This window comes from Eulemur rufifrons, chromosome 23 (genome assembly GCF_041146395.1).
Source record: "Eulemur rufifrons isolate Redbay chromosome 23, OSU_ERuf_1, whole genome shotgun sequence".
Lineage (NCBI taxonomy): Eukaryota > Metazoa > Chordata > Mammalia > Primates > Lemuridae > Eulemur > Eulemur rufifrons.
Genome location: NC_091005.1, coordinates 8,432,453 through 8,454,327, shown reverse-complemented (window position 1 = coordinate 8,454,327; position 21,875 = coordinate 8,432,453). Strand labels below are relative to the sequence as shown.

General features: G+C 34.3%; 1 long non-coding RNA gene across 1 annotated transcript in view; it reads left to right on the top strand.

Annotated features, from left to right (window-relative positions):
• Positions 1–797: 797 nt before the first annotated feature.
• The window catches only part of LOC138374004 (uncharacterized), a 73,978-nt gene continuing 52,900 nt past the window's right edge, over positions 798–21,875 (top strand). The window contains exons 1-2 of the long non-coding RNA XR_011231304.1: positions 798–915; positions 12,104–12,148. This is a non-coding gene — a long non-coding RNA (uncharacterized lncRNA). The remainder of the gene's footprint in view (positions 916–12,103; positions 12,149–21,875) is intronic.

Here is a 21,875-nt window from a genome sequence, read left to right as displayed (position 1 = left end):
ATCTTGTTTATTTTAAGCACAATTTGCCTCATATCGCTATTTATTCTTTAATTGATTTTCTGTTATTTTCTATATATTGTATAAATCTTATTTATTACATAAAAGAAACCACAGTAGGCAAATATGCATCTATAGTGGTAATAAAAATAAAAATTACAGAATTACATTGTCTTATACCTAAGGAAGTATTTATTTCAAAATATCACCCAACAGTGGTGATGTTACAGACTAGTGTACTCATTCATTGTCTATAGCATTTAAACTATCACATTCCTTTGCAAAGCAATATTATAATTTGCAACAAGAGCTATGATGATATTTTTAACCATCAATCCAGTTACTTCACTATTTCAATTTATCTTAAATATATACTTCAACAAAAGCAGAAACTACATTAACAAAGTGCTTATTGTAGCATTATGAATAATATAAAAGAGGAAAACAATGAAAATGATCTAAATTATTCCATAAAGAGAGAATTGTTTAATAGATAACATATATCAAAGCACTGGAATGCATCACAGTCATTGTAGAAAGATGACTACTAATTCTAGAGATTAATAGATGGATTGAGTTATATCAAAGAAAACTAGAGCTGGACAGAAGTTAAAGTAATGAGAACAAATTTTATTCAGGACTGTTGCAATAGGGGCACAGAGACCTCAGTAGAGAACTGGGCTCCATGCCAAATATAGCAGGGACAAGTGGGAATTTACAGCCAAAGAGCAGAAGGGTCAGTGAGTGGAAAATTACTAAGTCTGTTTCATTATGGGAAATGGTGACCAGTCTGGCCCAAGTTTGCTAAAGTTTCTGTGGGTAAAACAGTCTTGCTGAGGGGTGAGGAAAGGAATGGTCAGTGATGACAGGAGCTCCTATGTTCAAGGACAAGAAAATGAGGGTGAAGACTAATCTCAGGTGAGAATACATCGTGGTGAAGGATGGGAGTTATCTAGGCAAACAGAATAAAGAAGCAGGGAATAAGGAGAGGTACAGCTGGGTCTTGTTCCATGGCCTTGGGTGGCAGGTGCCTACATCTTGACATCATCTACTTTTACTGAGGTTCTTGGGGTAACTGTCTGTTCCCAACTTTTGTCTGCTTCTGGAGGCTCTTAATAGAGCCCCAATATGAGTCCTCCATTTGAAATACTTCTACAATTTGAATAGCTCTTGCATTCCTTTAGTTGCAAAACATGCGCTCAAGGTTGAACACCCTGTCATTTGACAGCATTGGTAACCATGAGTCAATCAGTATAAGGTCTCTTAGTTTTCCAGTTGTGATGTTTCCAAAATACCAGATCACCTACTTAAAAGTTGAGTAGGGTTGATCAGGAAGTTCTAAAGGGAAGGTAGCCTTGACCAAAGTCCTGCAAGTTTTGGGGAATGACAGCACTTAAATTAAGTAAAATAAGATAAATGAATCAACAGATAAAAGGTGGCTTTCCCTTATGTAAATCATCCTTACCATATGTGGATTTCTTTTTCTGATGTCTAATTTTGTAGTGCTGGCAATATTTCTTAATTCTGATATTTCTTGCCAATGCCATTATTCAAGTCTCTTCCTGTTCCTATGGAGTATGTATCACTATTGTCAATTTTACTGGGCCACAGTGTGCTCAGATATTTGCTCAAACTTGACTGGGTCACCTTGTGCTCAAACATTTGGTAAAACATTATTGTGGGTGTGCCTGTGATGGTGTTTTCCAAGAGATTAGCATTGATCTGGTAGACTGAGTAGAGCAAATTTCCTTCAGTAACGTGTGTGACACTCATCCAGCTGAAGGCCTAAATAGGACAAAAATCATGACCATCCTGTGAGTAAGAGAGAATTCCTCCTGTCTACCTGCCTTCAGCTGGGACGTTGGTCTTTTCCTGCCTTCACACTCCAGCTGAAACACTGGCATTTCTTAGGTCTTGAGCCTGCCAGATTTCAGACTGGAACTACACCATTACCTCTCCTGGGTCTCCACCTTGTCTGTAGATCAGAAGACATCTCAGCCTCCATAGCTGATTCAAACATTCACTTTTCCAGGTCCCGTCAAATGGTTGCCTAGTTCCTATTTGGCACTGCCCACTGACCAAGTGCTTTAGAACCTACTGAGGAGGTTCTAAAGAACAAATATATTTTTAAAAATAAGTTTCTCACCTTGTTCAGAATTTACCCATTCAGTTTGGCTTATTTATAATATTTCGGATAATTCCTTTTAGATTTTCATTTAACTAGCTCAATTTTCCTTTTAGGTGCCATTTCCTGTAACCTCTTCTTATCAATGACAGATTTGTTCTTTCTTATCTTTTGCAATTTAGAGAGTCCTCTTATTTAAAGCAGAAAGCACCGCTTATCAAAGGTGTCAGTAGAAGTTCATGTATCCCGCTTTCTCCTTTGTGTTCTCTTTCTCATCATTCATTAATGACATTCGAGACTGTCTTCTAAATCTTTATATGTTTCATCTTCCGTGTTTTATGATATACAGAGCTATGTTATAGACCCATCAAAGGCTTCACGATCCCACATTTATGTGAATCTGTATTAAATGTTCTTTGCCATTTATTAATATTTAAATAAGCCATTTTTTCCTGCATTCCTTTTTATTTTAACTCTGTCACACTCCCTACTATGCCTTCCCTTTTCTCCGGTAACAGGATTACTTCTGATTTCTCAGCACATGCATGTCAAGAACGCTATGCTCACTATTTCATTGTGCTACAGGAGATTCTTCCAAGGTTATTGGTAATTTTAATCAAATAGTTGAGATTGGAGGCTGTTTTTTTGGATCCCAGGCTTCCTTCACTCAAGACAAAAAGATGTTGAATCAGAATTGTATAGCTTTTAAATAAATTTAGGAGACGAAGAATCTGAGATCATAGGAAGCTAATTCATATATTACTATTGTTTCATTTGTTTAAAAATGTTTTTCAATTTATTCAAAAAATGTCCTGATTAAAGGCAGGAGGAGTTCTTAAGGTTTTCTGTGTTTCCCATCCTTCTTGCACTGCTGAGTACAGTACAGTTGTTCAATATATGTTTATCGAACAAAATTTACTGATACAAAGTATTTAAAAAACAGGACTAAAATCCAGGTCTTTGGTATTTCTTTTATTACAAGAATTATAAATGTAAAAAATGCAAATGGCAAATAAAAAGGCTCCATGCCTTTTATTGCAGTCAGTTGATTTTTAATAAAAAGGAAAGTTACTGCATGAGAGAATCCAGCTCTATTACCATAAATTTAAACTTTTTCCAATATTAGCATTGCCTTCCATTGTGACCTGTCACTGATTCTGATTCCAGCCAGCAAGCTGAGACTTTTACCTTTGCTCAGCTAAGCCTTATGAACACAATCTCACTTGCCAATCCCCTCTCTCTTCTTCTCTCTCCCTTTTCAATCCTCTGTCTCTCCTTTTTCACGTCAACGTCCCAGACCCTGCTCTATAATTTACAACAGCTACTCTTACTCCCTTCTCAATGCTTGTAGTAAGAATGGAAAATGCCCCTAAATTAATCCATCACACTGGCACAGATTCTAATGAGTAGGAAATGCCAAAAATGATCCATTATCACTGCAATTGGAAAATCATAATATCATGGTTCAGCCTGAGCAACCAGTAAAGGAAATCTCCGAAGCATTCAGTGATGGCCGTATGTGGAAAGCAGTCCTTTGGTCCAGGTGGGGCACTAACTGGTTTATTAGTCCACACAGCTATGCCTACCCACATGTACAGACATTACCCCGGAGTACCTGTGTGTGCTCATCCTGGGTTTTTGAAAAACTAGATAAATTTTCCCTGAGTCTTAAAAGGTCACTTGACCAAAATACAATGCCACAGTGCCCTCAAGTGGTCTGATATGTTTGGAAAAATGATCTCCTGGGGTGGCAAGATTCTTGCTTCAGAAACCTTAAGGCGGTTTTATATTTGATTTTAAGAGAAGTTAAGACTCGTGAACAACAGCAACAGTAGCAACAACAACAAAAACAATAATACAATCTTTATTAAGCTGCATACTCTTTTTTTAATTGGTCTCCTTTTTGCACAGTTTTATCTCATTTTTCTTCCTCCTTGCCTTCTCTTCCTAATATTCTTTTATTCCTTTAAGCTCACTCTGCGAAGGTAGCAGACCAACCATTCCACCCTTGGTCTGTGTTGTCACTCTTGTAGTCTGATGCGTCAGGAACTCTACTCTCCTCCACCAACTGTATGAAACAAGCTCAAGAAAAATGGTATAACAGCCCTTCGGATACACAAAAGCAAATGTGTCAGCAATCAAAATTTACCTTGGCCACTGGGGAATTCATACATTGTGTATAGTAGGGTGAAAAATTCAAATATATTTTGATTATTGGTGTTATTTGATTAATTTAGCAATTGCATTTATCAATTTAAAAATTTCATTTCATTATATTTCATGTATTGTTTCCAATAGTCAAACCTCACAGATTTCGTTAGGAAGAATGTGGTGGCAATTTTAAGCATGGCATCTTTTTTAGAAGTAAGAGTTATGTGCGCTCATTTCCCTTTATTTGAATTTTAACATATTATGCAATTCCAGTTAAGTCTGGAAGAATCACTGATAAAAGAATTATTATCAGAGGAAAAAGTATAGATGTCACTGTTGAATGATAATGAACAGTAGGAATAAAATAAATTAGGTCAGTTAATTGTGTAGATATATAATATATAAATTACATTGTATATATTATACATATACATATAATCACATGCATAAACATACACATCAGCTGTACGCATGCATCCTCTTTTGAGAATCAAAGTAAAGATAAAATAAAAATAATAAAAATACAGAATATTTGCATTACTATGACCAGAAAAGTGAAGTGAGTGAGAACTCAGAGTTTGACCAAATAAAACAATGTCCTCATGGAGATGAACGATGCTTGTTCTGAGTTTTTAGCAGCTTAGCTGATGAGAATGATAAGAAAAAATAGCATTCAAAGATTTAAGTATTAATTCTAGCACTTATCTTCTTGACTGCTCTTCCACCAAAAGAAGAAGAGACTATATTTTAATCACAAGGTATAGAGGAGGATGGAGTAACCAACAAGATTACTTTGTGAGCTGGGCTTTGAGGACAGACATATTATATAGTAGTCTAGAGCCAGAACTTCAGTATTAGATAAACCAGGAGCAGAATCCAGGCCGAGACTTATAGTCCAGTGAGATTATGCATTATTAATTCATTAATTAATTTTGTAATCTGAGACTCTTCTTACATAAAATGACAATACTTAGAGGAGTACCTACATGGCAAGGTTGTTGCAAGAATTCAAAGTCATGATATTTTGTAATTCTATGAACATAAAAGGGTCTGGCACGTACAAGGCACAGTGCCCAGTGTAGTAAGTATGCAACCTGTTTAATTTTCATTTTATTTGTTTTCATTCTTTTTTTGGTTATTTTTAGACTATTTCAGATTAAAGACAATACATGAACAATTTATATACATTGTTTACCAAGTTAAGTACTTAATGTTCCCTTTGTGTGAATGTAAAATGGTATAGTCACTAAGGAAAACAGTATAGCTGTTCCTTAAAAAATTAAAAATAGAACTAACATATGATCCAACGATCCCACTTTTGGATATATATCCAAAATAATTGAAACTGGAATCTCAAGAGATCTCAAAAAGATATTTGCCCCTCCATTTTGACTTCATAATTATTCACAATAGCTAAGATATGGAAGCAATACAAACATCCAACAGCAAATGAATGAAGAAAATGTGATATATAGTGGCATATTATATTTGCCTTAACAAAAGAAGGAAATCATACTGTTTGTAACAACATAGATGGATCTGGAAAATACAAACTGGATATGATGTGATGGATATATTCATTATCTTGATTGTGGTGACAATATCACAGGTGTTTGTATACATTAAATTGTATATATTAAATATATGCAGTTTTTTGTTTATCAATTATACATCAAGAAAGCTATGAAAAAAAGAATGAAAATGTTTGAACTCTGAACTTCAATAGATTGTATGAGGCTGGGGAGACATAATATCTGCTCCACAGCCCATAGGTAAAATTCAGAGATCAGTCACCTCTTGCGTCCCCTGGGCAGGATCTATATAAAGAAATAGCATAGTTCCATGTTCATGTCTTTCACCAAGTTCTAATCCATGAATAAATTCTAAAAATTGATAGATTTTTAGAAGAGAGCATCTCATCTGCATAGCACATTCGGATTGATAGGACAGTGAGGTTGGCCTGCTTTTGTGATTTGGTTTCCCCTACCATACCCTTTCTTTGATTGTCTCTGGACTCCAGCAGGAAAGAGGACACCAGTCTCCAGATATTACTCAAGATACCTGTTTTACAGTGTCATAGCCCTTCTTGTTTCTGAGAATAATGGAGAAAATGCAAGATGGGAAAGACAACTCCAAAACAAAGCAAAATATTGAATTGAAAGGAAGATCAAGTAAATAGAGAAAATAAAGAACAGGCCAAATACTGTTCTGGGCTCTGGGAATATAAAAGAATAGATAACTTTTATAAAGACCTTATGTGTCTCTTCAGGCATGATTCTAAGTAACTTTTATTTATTTAATCCTTAAATCTTACATCAAATATGGTGGAATTTATTTGTATCCTCATTGCCCAGATGAGATAAGGCAAGGCACAAGATCAAATAATAGTCTCAAGTTTTCCCAGGTATTAAAGGGGGGGGGGTGGCGCAGGATTTGTAGCTATTGATACATAAACTGACTCCAGAGACTACTTGCTCCTAGGAATACTCCTAGCAATTCAAAGTGCTCACTATGTATTATAGTTTTAAGAGCTTCATATGCATAGAAAGGAGATAGATAAATAAATATTTTACATCCAACAATTACAGATGGCATGCATGATGACATTTGTGGGCATATATGTGTTTAAACTACCATTTACCTGTGTGTCCACCTCCTTTCTGTCTCTCCTTTCAAATGAAGTATTTAATTTGAAGTGGGTTTTTAAATGCCATCTGTTTTTATAATCTCTGCCTTAGCCTTAAAGCTCTTGAATGTTGCATGCAGTTGGGCAGGGGATTCTGTGTTGGAAAGTTGGACAAAGATAAATATTGAATTAATAAGCTGGAAATTGGTCTTTCTTTGAGAAATAATTTGGTGTTCATGGGCACTTCTGGTCATTTTCTACATGGTTAAACAATTATATGTTCTCAAGAAGATAATGGGGCTCATTCTAACATGAGAAGTAAGATCAAGATAACAAATACATGCATGCCTATTAAAATTTTTATTATGGTTTGGATAAAATTTTGATTTTGTGTTATTATTAATCATTATTACAAGTCAGTTACCAATGGGAAATTTATTCTCCAGTAGTATCAGGGATAAAGAAGGCATAGGTACTAGATGCAACTTTTTCATGCAATAATTTTGAACGACTGTTTAGGTCACTTTCCTGTCAATTAACTTTTCTTTAAATAGATCAGCACACATTAGAAGAGGAAGACATAACAGGATTCTAGCAACCTACACAATAACCCTCTTGTGGGAGAGATAATTATCTACTTTTCTGTTAGTTCTTGGCAGGGGCAGGTGATGGAGGAAGTATAAACTACCTTACCTTCATGGTTTGCTATGGCTTCAATGTCACGTGACAGCATCTGAGTAATTTTTAAAAATAATATGCCCATTATATAGGACCTTTCTGGTTTTGGGCATTAGATGATTACTGCTTGTTCTGGGACATTAATGTTTCTTTTCATAGTTGTACGTATTATATTTATTAATAATTAATCTATTTTTTCTTTTATGTGAATTTGAGAGACACTACATTGGAGGTAGTTAACCATGTGCATTGTTGAACTAGAAGCCTAATGTTTTATTTCCGCATTATCTGATTCTGCAATTTTCATCATGATACTATTATGACACGACTCCACACTCACCTTTTAATTTTGTCTTTACTTATTAGAATTAACACTTTAGATGACTTCTTTTCACAGAAACTTCCACCTTAATTATCCTATACGCAATTACTTCATTTTTTTAATTTCATGTAAAGTACTGACCTTCTAAAAACTAGAAACAATAATTATATCAACAACTGTGCATTCAGAATATGTTGGGTTGATAAAGCCTACATGAATGTTACTTTTGATTCTTCAAACAGTCCTTTAAAATACGAAATAACATTAAACGTTGATATCAAGAGAGATAGATGCACATTCTCTTAGAATATATATTTCTGTGACACACTGACATCGATATATATTCTAAGAGTGATATATTTTACAAACAGAATCACAACTTGCTTGATCTGCTTTGCATGAATAATTACATTCCTTGTTTTACCAATGATGTGATACATATCATCTAAAGACTCAGATTTTGGAGAGACAATAATACCATTAAGTATTTCAATTTGACATCGCTTTTCATGTGATAAGAGACTGAATAGTTCCAAGCCTTTACCGCTGTTTATCTTTAAAACAACCTTGTACTGTGGGTAAGATTTAGGCCATTGTATTCACCCTGTAGTTGAGAAAGCAAATTCAGAGCTATCAAAGACTTTCCCTAGAGCCAGGGTTACTAGGTTCAAATTTTGTCTTACTCCTGTGTGCTACTCATTGTGGAATAGTTTCAGATTTGAAGAAAATAACAAATTTAGTATTATTCAACTCACATCTTATGATATCTTTCCTATGCAAGGCACATTGAAAGACATGATGTCAACAAAAAGTAAAACAAACGTTCTGCAAACTTACAATTTAATATGAAATAGTTCTCACAATCTAATAGAAACAAGAGCTCTCTTAATGACTCCAAACCAGGAAAGAAAGAAAATAGCATTAGACTAATGCATTCAATGAGTCATCAGCAACACTGTAAGTTAACTGTACTAACACATTTTGGTAATAAGTACAGAATATTTATTTGCCATTGTTTGACAGCGCAGCGTTCTCCCAAAAGTTTGTGTCTATACACAGCTACAAAAACTTGAAAAAGTCTGAAAGAATAAAGTCAAACAATTTGAAGCACTGTTTTATGGGCAAAAATTATATTTTTTCATTTTTAAATAGGGTTTAATTAATTCAATTGAATTTCTTTTATAAATAGAGTCACATTGTATAAAGCATGCTTAATATTCAGATAGTATAAAATGCAGAATTTAATTTGTGTCCTAGGTGCTGAAAATATTATTTTCTACCAATAGCTTTCAACTTCATTAAATTAATTAAAAGTGGCAATTTTTCTTCTTCCTTTGTCCCACTATGCTAACATTCCATATAGAAATTGCCCTTGATGATTTTTTTTAATGTCTGATACTTCCACATAGCACCAGTGGTTATCAAAAGACTTCTCAAATTTCATATTAAAGCGATTTTTTCAAGGACATATCACTATAAGGATATTAGACTTTGCAAAAGTCTAATTTTGTGGAGCTAAAAAAGGTAATCAACTTAGAGCATTGGGTAAAATTACTGAACACCACAGTGTGAAGAATGTAGAGTATCCAAATTGAGGAAGGACAGATGTTTTTCTATGAAAATAAGAATGCAAACGGAAAAACATCTAGCCCTATGATGTAGAGAACAGTTCAAAGAACCACAAGCAGAGAACAATTAACTTTTGTTTCTTATTTGCAGGTTTTTGGGGCCTTGTGATATATTTAAATATCTGCAATTAATAAATGTGCCTGGTGGTAATTTCCATTTCATAGATAAGTTTCCTTGACTATTCTCCAAATATCTTTTCATCTGTATTAAATTTTAATGTAATTCTTCAGTTTAATTTCTAGATAATTTTATTAATAATTGTTTAGGCTTGGAACTGGTCCAGTGACACTTTTGCCACATTCCATTGGTCAAAGAAAGTCACTAGACTAACTTAGATACAAGGAGTGGGAGAATTTGACTTGTATTGACAGTGGGAGATACAAAGTCACATTACAATAAGAAATAGATACAGGGAAGAACATAATTTTATTTGCATTTATGCAAATAAAAGTACCACAGTTAGTTTCTCTATCTCTGAGTGGTGTTCTTGGCAACTTAATACCATCCTCCAACAATGGTAAATTGAATGGTGAAGTTCTTGCTGCAAACTTTCTCATCTCTGAATGGAGTGAAAAAAGAGAAATTGTTTTTTAGTATCTCTCTAGAAAGAAAGGAGTTATTTTCCACCTTCTTCTTACAAAATTCTAGAGTTTTGTTTCATAAAGACTATTTCAGCTCATATCTTTATGTCTGAGTCAGACTTTCGTTTCTCAAGTGTAGGTCATGTACTTTTCTTTTAAACAGGATAGAGTGAGGTTGGGGAAAGATCCTAACTCCATGGACTAAGTAGGAGAGGTGTTAGACCTTTAGTGAAACCTTAAGGTTTTTTTTCCGAATATAGGAGAATGGAAACAAGACAGGCAAATAGAAAAAATACACTAATCCAGATAGGCAAATAGAAAAAATACACTAATCCAATGGAGAAATTCTTAATTTCTGTGTTTTTGATGTATGATCATTTCTGTTCTTTTATTCAATTGTTGAGAACAATAGAAGTACCTGGTATAATTTATACCTGCAATTAGGAGGTTTGTTCCAAGAGTCTATGTTGACATTTTTAATCACATTCTTGTTTGACCTATAGTGTTCTCTTTGCTATATATTCGTAAATGACAAGTCTTTGAGCCTTAATCATTTAATAATAGGTAGAAGCACATTTGCAAGGGTAAGTATTTCTTGCTTCATAAAGAGCCTGCCCTTCTTATCTGAAACATGTTTCATATTTTCCTTTGTCTGGCTTTCTTGCCATACCATAACTGTACTTTTCAGATGGTCCTAGGTCTCTGACTTTTAAATTCCACTTTGTTGGTATGCTGATCTATGCTGATTTGTACTTGTCTTTGGGGACATGATACCCTACACCTAAACTTAGTTCACAGAATAGAGATTCAAAGAATCTCTATTCCTTTCTTACTACTGACATTTAAAAGGGATAGAGACTATCAGAGTTTTACAGTACGCTTGCCCTTTTAGGCTCATGTTTAGAATATTTCGGGTCTCTCATACCTGAGCTAGAAATAAAAGTTCAGCCACTATTTCACTAATCCCAAAATCACACTAAATTCCTATCACTTACAACAACGCATTCTGCATAGCAAGTGTTCAGCGAATGTCTGAAGAATTGACTTACCCAAAGAGTTCAGGAGTATAAACAATGGCTCATGACTCCAGTCCATGAAGTTACCAATAATCCTTCACTGCTACAAACAGCATACTTTGTTTAATCTTTAGTGATAATACATGTGGAGTGATAGAAGATACATGCTAAAATGCACACTTATTTTTAAAATGAATTCAACAATTAATGTGATAGGATATCAATATTTGATCTCCATGTATTATTTATTTTCTTAATGAACATTTATGGTAATATATCTTGGCCCTATGAGATATATTTCTATCTAAAGTCATATGTGCTTTGTGTTTTGATTTTGCTTTTATTTCATTGTAATGCTATATTCGATATTACCCAAATACAGTCATGTCCCAGTATCCATGGGGGATTTGTTCCAGGACCTCTGTGGATAACAAAATCCATACACGCTCAAATCCCCAATAAAAAAAAAAATGATACAGTGTTTGCATATAATCTATGCACATCCTTTTGCATACTTTAATCATCTCAAAATTACTTATAATACCTAATACAATGTAAATGTTATATAAATAGTTGTTATACTGTATAGTTTAGGAAATAATAACAAGAAAAGAAGTCTGTATGTGTTCAGTAGAGATGCAATTTTTTTTCAAATATTTTTGATTCACGGTGGTTGAATCTATGGACGTAGAACGCATGAATATGGAGGGCCGACTGAATTATTAAGCTTTCATATGCTATGCTTGGATAGCTCTTTTTTTTTTTAAATAGACCTCTCAACACAGTTTTCTATATAGCTTTCTAATTTCAGTTCTGTTTTTATTTTTTAATTGAATGTTCTGTTTTGATCTCTATTCTTCATTAATGATCCATAAGTTCCATGAAGCAGGGGCTGTATTTGCTATATTTTGCTCATTACTTTTATACATAATGCACAAACTAACTCACTCATCAAGTATTCATTGATTTTTTTATTAGGTGTCAAGACCTATGCTTGATGATGGGAAGAGAGCCAAAAGCAAGGTAGGCATTCCTTGGTGCTTGTAACTTTATAAAATAACAAGACTACAGTGTTCCAGGTGCTCTCTAAATGAAGAATAATATGACTAGGCCTCTTTCCTTGAAAGACTCTAACATGTGAATGGACAATTACCATATCCCATACTATGAGTTTATGAAGTTATGTGAAAATGTTTTCCTGTCATAGAGAAAGAGTTTATTGTGAGCCTGAGGAAGTCAAAAGGAAAGTGAAAAATGCTATCTTAAAAATACATATAGACTTTGCCAAATAAGACAAAGCAGAGAATAGCACTGCAATACACTAGATATACACACACACACACACACACACATATATATACACACACACACACACACATATCACTCTTTGTATGCTCTTTGTATGTGTGGGGAGTGAATGTGTTTTTGAGGACTTAGTTTAATGGGATGTGACTAGTAACAAGGTCAGTAACTTTGTGAGCAGCCACATGCATCCATGTGGCCTTCTGGATCCTTGAGTGCAACCTTTTCTCTGAATCCAAATTTTACAATACAAATCCTTTTAATAAAGGGATTTGCTCTGTGAAATGTGGTCAAGGGGCCACATCTGGGGATTTGGAGGGCCACATGTGGCTTTGAGGCTGCAGGTTCATGGACTCTACCCTGACGTTGATGTGGGACTTTTAAAGGACATGTGTTTTTCATAAGAAAAGCTGAGTAGATATTGTAAAATATATTCTCTTGATAAATTATTAGTGAGCTAACAACCCCATCCTCTGTTACTAACACCTGTGTAGATAAAAGAAAGTATGTTCTACTTAAGGAGTTTCTACGAAGTAAAACAAAAGCAATAAGAAAAGATTCTAAATATTTGGTATAAAGTAGTGTCAACTACAAATTGAGAAAATATAATTGGCAACAAATACCCTGGTAACTACCTGTTTTTACTGATTATTTCAGATATTAAAAGACTATTTAAGACTTTTTTGGAACAAATACCTGCAATAACCTAAGTTAAGATCAAGTTAGGAGAGAACAGAATGGAAAGTCATGAATTAGCGATAGAAATAACTGGGAAAGAATGAAAGAAATCACTGTGGCTAGCAAATGATAATATGGATAATACTTACGTGATATTGAACCAATGCTTCTTGGATCATTAATCCACATATTTCCAGCTTTCCACACCCATTAAAATCAATGCTTCCACTGCTTCAGAGCATCCAGCTCAGACAAATGGTCCATTGCTTATGTCTGAATTTTAAATTTTATAGACAGATTTGTCTACAGTGAATCAATTGTCTTGAAAGCAGGCTCTGTGGAGAAAAACCAGAGTTTTCAATATTATAAAAATCCTCTCTCAATAATTGAGAGACAAGAGCCATATACCAGGCAAAAAATTAAATATAACATAAGTGGATTTGTAATTTAAGCAAGAGAAAATCCCTTCCAGTTCTGGATGTTGAAAAATAGGAGAGAAATGAGAAATTGAAAGGGTCTATTGCAACTACCACCTATCCCTATGATCAATTCTGAGGATTGCCAATCTTTTCTGTGCTCATTGGGCAGTTTTTGTGCTGGCTTTGGCTAGATTCACTCATGCATTTGCCTTCAGTCTATGTTTGAAGGCCTCATTCTTGTATCTGACAGTTGACTGGCAACTTGCTGCCTGTTGGCCAGGGGACAGAAGAACTAGGCCATATGCCTCAGATCATACAGCAAACTAGCCTGGATTCATGCACATAGTGGTAGTTGCAGAGTTCCCAGGAGCATCAACAGTGGAAATTGTAAGGTTTCTTGAGGCCTAAGACCATCATTTTCCATTTCTATTGACCAAAGCAAATAACAATGCCAGCTCAGATTCATGGTTTAGAAAAATAGAGTCTACTTCTTACTGGAAGAAGCTAGAAAATATTATAGCTATTTTTTCTCAGTGTCGTATAAAGGCATTCTTAGTGGAGTCAGCAAAGACCCAAAAGAGAATTATCAGTCTACAGGCTCCTCCCATCTCCCAATGCATCAAAAACATCAAACCTAGTCTAGTTCCTGAGTAGATTAACACAAATCCCCACACCAAAGCCAAGTAGAAGGAAAGATGTGCTCATGTATAAAGATTTAAAAAGCAATGATATTTACTTAGTATCTACTGCCCTATTAAAAAATGTCCAATGTTAAAGAACATAAGATTACAGACCATATAAAAAATAAGAATCCCAACAAAAGGCATCTATAACTAAAATCATACTAAATGGTGAGAGGCTGGATGCCTTTCTTCTAAATCTAGTAATAAGGCAAAGAAGATCTCTCACCACTTGTGTTCAACATCACACTGGAAATCTTCGCAAGTACAACAGGGATAGGAAAAGAAAGAAAACAGACAAATTGGAAAAGAAGAATAAAGACTGTCTCAATTTGCATATGGCATGTTCATTTATGTAGAAAATTCACCCCTCCCCAATCGCTAGAGAATACTCCTAGAGCCAAAAAAAACAAAAAAATATCAACCAGGTTATTGCGGCTAACCCAGGGTATAATGCAGATTGTGACAAATGTATTTAACTATTAAAAATAGATAGCACTTTGAAAGAGTTAAGGAAGACAGGAGCTAACCTAAATAACTTTGGAAAAGAATGTGTTGTCAAAATACCTAAGGCTAACAGCAAAAAGAATTAGACATAAACACTCTAATATATTTATAAATGTCTCTGTCACCATTTAGCAATTATGAAATAACTTTACATTTATCCTGATGTTAAATAAGTGAACACAATAGAAATACCACGTGCTGGAATCCTCACTGTCACAGAAAGACATGACAAGTAAGGAGACTGCTAGAATAAATTAGGTGGTGCTATATTAGAGTCTGCAATATCACTGTAAACTCTTATTTATTTTAATAGATATGTAGATACAAAACATATTGAAATACATGTATATGAATTTTTTTGTGTATATACATATTTTCTATAACTCCATTTTCTCAGAAGGCCTAGAAGTAGTGATGTCCCAATAGCAATGAGCATACTTAAAGCCTAAATAATGTCTTCTAAATATCATTCTCTAATAAAAGAAAAAAAAAAAAACTCCTTGCAGAAAAAAATCGATTGCACAGTTTGGGCAGGGAGAATACAAATTGAATGTGGGTCTAGATCTTCTTGAATTGCCAGGAAATAAAATGTTTTTTTTTTTTTTTTTTTAGAAAGGTAAGTTTATTGGGACACAAGAGCCAACTTAAAAGTGTTTCCAATAAGCAGAGCTGGAAAAAAAACTAACTATAAAATAAATACCAAAAGTATTTGATTATGACCAGAGGATAAATAATTACCTGTGAGACAATAGTGGTGTAAATACATGATTTAATAAATGATTTTTTAATTGAAATCAATAAAATAATGGTTTGAGAAGAAATAAAAAAGAAACAAAGCAAACTAGAAGAGTCAAAATAACCTATAATTTTAAATATGTCTGCACCCTTCCTTTCATTTGTGACTAGAAAATAGACAGGGAAATGAGCAAGATGAGAGCAATTATAATTTTTTTTTCATTTTTGAGTTGTGATGTGTAACATTTCACTATATAGTCTTGGATCTGGGGCTTTAAGTAGGCATAAGAGGATGGTTGTATCTCTAACACAAAAGATATTCCAAACATATTTGACACCAAGCTTGTGGTTGGGAGAGCTGGCCTTCCTTTCCCTTCCCCCTTTCTTTTTTTTCACTCTGTATCTTTTCTAAATAGAGAAGATTAGTGTAAATAGAGAAGATTTTATTGATAGCACTTAAACTCAGCAAGATAATGGCCCCTTTGTTATTTCTCAAAAAGCCCACTAGTAAGACTGTGTAGGGGATTTCTTGGGTAAAAAAAGAATAAATTTGTTTTTGAGTGTATGTTCCCTGGGATTTGAGTAAATTCTGGAAAGAGGGAGAACTGTTAAAAACCAGTCTGTATGGTTTTTATTTCCCCAAAGTTCCACATGATCTGTGTCACTATAGTGCTTGCAACTCCAGGAAGGATACTGAAATTTTATATTGTATTTATTTGAAAATCTATGTGGCCGCCTTTGAGAATACAACATTTGGAGATGTTGAAAACATTATGTAAAAATATACATATCCTTAGTGCTGCTTAATGTCATTTCTTTCTACCAACATACATAAAATACATTAAAGTGTTATACGATGCCTACCTAATTTTAATAATTAGAGTAACATAAAATAACTGGATCTAAATCATTTATGCAACATAACAAAAACAAAAAGTAATGCAGTTATGGTGACATGACTGGTACCAGAGAGTTCATTGGAAATGACAAAAAGAATTTGGTATTAGAGTGGGATTTCTTTCAAAAAATAAGTTGACTTAATTTTTTTAAAAGCACGATAATACCATTTTCTCTGATTTAATCAAAGGATCTTATAGGAAAACATCTGTTTCTGATGTTATTATGTCTGTTTTTCATTTGGTCTAAAGTCATTAGAGCGCTGAATACCTCAGGCAGCCTGTAAAAACTGGTATATGTGAATGATACAGCGTAATCTTTGGAAATCATTCATCCATGCAAAATAGCAGGTGACGGAAAACTCTTTCAGAATTCAGATAAAAGGACACACAATCTTCTCATGATGCATTTGATGTAAACCAAAAGTCAGGATGTATACCAGCTTGTCAGTTGAAAACTTTAATGATTTGTTTGGTCTTCTTTCTACAGATGTTTACCATTTTAATCAAAGAAATATCTTCAAACTTAGTTGGAATATTCCACATCATGGCTCAGCTCAAAGAGCTGGGCAGTCAAGTTTGAAGATATAAATCTCATCTTGATTCAATGTAGCTTCTTGTCCTTGAAGATTTTTCTTAAGTCCTCTCAGTTTTAGATTATTCATCTGTAGACTGAAGAAAGAAATAATGTCATAATATATTAAAATAATTATTAGAGGAAACAAATGAGAAAGAGTTAATACAACACAAAACATTATCTAGTCATAAAAAATATGTTATCTTAGTCTAAACTAAAGCTTCTAAGGTTACAAATCTAACTTAATTATGAACACTGCATCATTAGGGTAACAAGGCTAGATAACTACTCATAACTGATAAGCTCAATTAATTCTAAACATCTTTAATTATTTATTGCTCTTATTGTTTTATTCAACAAATATTTATTCAACCACACTATGCACAAGCTATTATGTTACTTTCTCAGTATTTAAATATAAATACAATAATTGTCTGTTTTTGATAATAATTCTTTAATGGGTAGAGAATTGTAACCACTTTTCTTCTACCTGCAACTGATTATTTTGGATTCAAATATGTACAATAATACTTTTAATGTTTTTAATGGCTGAAATGCATATAAATCTAAAGATCTTTTAAATTAAATATGCATTTTCTAAACTAAAATAATCATATCCATTTTAGATTTCCTCATATGTAAATTATTTAAAAGTAGTGGTAGTAGCCATGGTAGTAGTAGTAGTAGAAGTAGAAATAATTGTAGGAGTAATTTAAAAATACTTTTGTACAGAATGAAAATTAAACAAACAGACAAAGAGGAAGAAAAAAGGAAGAAAGGATGAGAGGAAGGAAGGGCGGGAAAAATAATATGGAAATACTTTAGGAAGAGATAAAAGATACAGAATCAAGGATAAGAGATAAAAGAAATAAAAAGATAAGAGAAAAAGAATAAGGGATAAATAAAAATCTGCCTAAATCATAAATGAGTTTTGCATTTGTATTGTGAACAGAAAAGGACAGAAACTCCCATAATCAAACTCTGGATATTAGAAGAAGGATACACAAGGAATTATGCAAAAAATGTTTTGGAATGCTCAGTATGTGAACCCAGTCAGGTTACACCCAGTCCCAACAATCATGAGTTGGCAAAACCTATCCAGGACAAATAAACTGTGCAGTCATGTGTTACATAGCATGATAGTAGTTGTTGAGTATGAAATCGGTAAGTAATTAAGAAAAAGAAAGGGATCTGAGCATGGTCTGAACTTGTGACAGTTGTAAGTACAAAGTCTGCAATACTACTGACACAGGAAAGTAATTCCCAGTGGTGGGAATCACTCCAGGTCCAAGTGAGCCCTTGGCTTCACGCAAGAAAGAATTCAGGAGCGAGTAGACAGGGTACAGTGAAAGCAAATTTTATTCAGGAAATGTAGATCTACTCCACAAACAGAGTATCATAGGCTAAGCAGAGGAGGAATATTCATGTTAAATTTTAGAAAGGGGCTATGCTTTCCTAGAACTGGGACCCTCCCCTTTCTCTACTTTATAAGGTCCCTCCAGGAACTATCAGGGTATTTCTGGGAGTTTCTTTTAGCATGCTAATGTATTATAACTAGGGCATAATGAGCTGCAAGGTCAAGAAGGGGCCAATTCCCTCTGCCATCTTAGCTCCAACTTGTCTTGTTCTGTCACCACATCCTGTTTTTGATCAGGTTGGTTAGGGGCTTTTGACTCTGTGTTAAGCAGTGTCTGCCGGTTCCTTATCTCACTACTGAACTCACTGTTTGCTGAATAAGCCTGGCTGCAAATAAAAAAGTTCTGATACATCTTCCAACAGCTCGATTCTTTCTGTTGCTTACTCCAGACAGGCAGCTATTATTCAGTTCTTTTAGAGAAATGTTCTTGGAAAATTATTTTTGAGTTAAATCAAGTTAGATTTTCAGATACACCTAAAGTTTATGAGGAGAAAATTGCCAAATCTGGAAAAATTTAAAAAAAATACACATATTGAATATAAATATAGAATAAAAGAGATAATAGAACTTAAAGTTTGTTTTCTTCCCCTCAGTGTTTAGCACAGTTCTTCAGTGTCTTGCATTATACAAAAATATACTGAATACACAGCATATATAGTTTTTAACTTTTTATCTTGGGAAAATGTGGATTCACAAGAAGTTCTACATACCCTTCACTCTGTCTTCCTCATGTTATATCCTACAAGATGGCAGTACAGTATCAAACCCAGAAAGCTGACATTGGTATATGCTATATGTATAATGTTGTGCCATTGTATCACAGGTAGATTTAAGAATCCAGAAATGCAATCAAGATACAAAATTATTCCATTATAGCAAAGATCTCCCTTGTGCTATGTTTTTATTGTATCTTGAATAGGTGTTGAGTTTTAGCAAATGTTTTTTCAGTATCAATTTGTGATCTCACAATGACACACCTTTGAATACATGGATCTATGTGCACATTTGGATAGTTAGGTGCACACACCCACCTACACCACAACACTCTTTCAAATTAAATATCCAATTTGCAAAGCAGAGCTGGAGATTAGATCAAAATCACACATATTGTGAGCTGACATTTATGTATCTTGAAGCTTTTTTTTTTTTTTTTGGCATATAGCCATTGTATAATATTACTGTGACCCCCACCCAGTGACCTCAGTGTGGTATGGCATATGCATGCAAGTGTACGCCCCTTGGGGTATACCTGCAAATGCCATACACTGAAACACAGTCAGATAAAATATAACTGTGCTTTGAGTGATTCTAGAGCTATCTATAGACAGACAAATACTTGTGGGTCAAATTAATCAGAGGTGGGAGGTGTGAGGGGAGAGAGAGAGAGAGAAAAAAAGAGAGAGAAAGAGAGAGAGATTGATTCAGCAAGTTATGTTACAAATGTTACTGGAAGAATCAGGAAGAATGAAATAAAATAGGGTTCATTTTAATCCCACACCCAATTTGCTCCACTATTAACATGCTACATTAGTATGGTTCATTCTTCATGATTAATAAACACATATTGATCAATTATTAATAACTAAAGCCTATACTTTATTCCGATTTCCTTAATTTTTACCCAATGTCTTCTGTTCTAGGATCATATTTAGGATACCACATTGTATGTAGTCATCATGTCTTATTACGTACTTCTTCACCGTGATATTTTCTGAGACCTTCCTTATTTTGATGACTTTCAAAGATTTAAGGAGTACTATTCAGCATCTTTTGTTAATAGAATGTCTTCCAGCTGTGATTAGTCTGAAATATTTCTCATAGTTAGACTGGGACTCCTGGTGTTAGAGAGGAAGACAAAAAAGGTAACATTCCATTTTCATCACATCATATCACAGGTATATACTATTACCATGATTTATTGATGTTGACATCGGCTACCTGACATATTAATAGTATTTGTGAGGTTTCCTCATTTATAAAGTTACTCTTTTATCCTTCTTTCCAACTGTAGTCAGTGGAAGGAGGTCAGTATGTGCAACACACTTAAGGAGTGGGGAATTATGCCCCCCTTCCATGGGGGGTGTATGTTTCCACAAATTATTTTAAATTCTTCTGCTTGATTTACCTCCCTGTCTCCTTTTATTCACTCCTTCAACAATTTATTTATATCAACATAGACATATAAAGATTCATTTTATACTTTAGGTTACAATCCAATGCTGTTTTATTTATGCTGTTGCTTGATTATTCTGTCTTTGCCCATGAGGAACTCTCAGTGGACTTCTGTGTCCTTTTGACATACCCATCAATGTTTTTTTTTTTTCCCCTTTTCTCTTCCTTTCCTTCCTTCCTTCTCCCCCACTCCCTTCTCTCTCTCTCTCTCTCTCTCTTTCACTCTTGCTTGTTTTTTTATCTTGCCCTCTGACTTTGGAATTTCCTAAGTACTCCTCCATAGAGATAGTCTATGGCTTGAAGCTTTTTCATCTGTAATTTACCATTACCATATTGGATCCCTATTAATGTAGAGGTAAAGTATGGAGGGGGGAGTATTCTATTAATATTTAATCTTCTAAATTATTTTTCTAATTGAATCTCAAGCTGTTAGTAGATCTGTGTGTCCAGCCTGTGATATTCACAAGTTTTTCTCTAGAGGTATAGTTTTTGTTTCTTTATTTTGTTTTGTTTTGCTTTTGGCCCCCATTATCTACCCCTTTCCCTGACTTCAACATTCTCAATCTGTGCACTTGAAATCATGATCCCTGCTGACAATGACTTTTCCTCCCTCCCTAGGTAAGACAGGAAATATGGAAGGGGCTAGAGTGGGATTCTCTTCCCTCAAATGAGTGGAATAATTTTATGGAAAAGAACTTTATTCTGGAGAGTAGGCCTTTATACTCTGTGTATTTTCACAGGGATTACTCCTCCTCTTCCCTTGTTAGAGCCAGGAGGGAATCTCTGTAGACTCTCCGTGATGAGAACCTAGTGAAGTTTCTGGAGATAGAGCCCAGCAAAATATGAAGGTTCTCCTAAGACTGCTCTCCCGCTGCCCCAGGAGTCTCTTCCTATCAGACTAGGTCATACTTAACTCCACGAATTTGTGGGAATTATTATTTAGTTGTAGCTAGCCGTTGGTGGATTCAACAGCTTTTACTCCTGGGAAGCAGACTGTGACAATATCTCTCCGGAAGTGCCTGTTTCCCCAGATTACATTGTGTCAGTTCTCCCTGAGAATTTAGTTCTCTGGAGTGTCTGAGAAAAGTTCGTCCAGCTTTTTCATTTTGTAAAGATAGACAGCTCTTTACATGTTGGAGCTATAACCTGTAGTCCATTAATATTTTTTATTATAAAATGTTACCTATACATATAACTTAAATATAATAGACACATGGTCTATTTCATTTTCTTATAATTTTCCACTGGAAAATATATAGCACTTTATGGATTTCAAACTACAAGGAGATTATGGAATTAAATGTTTTTTTTGTTGTTGTTGTTGTGGTTGTTATATGAACATGACTTCTTGATCATTTCCATAGTCA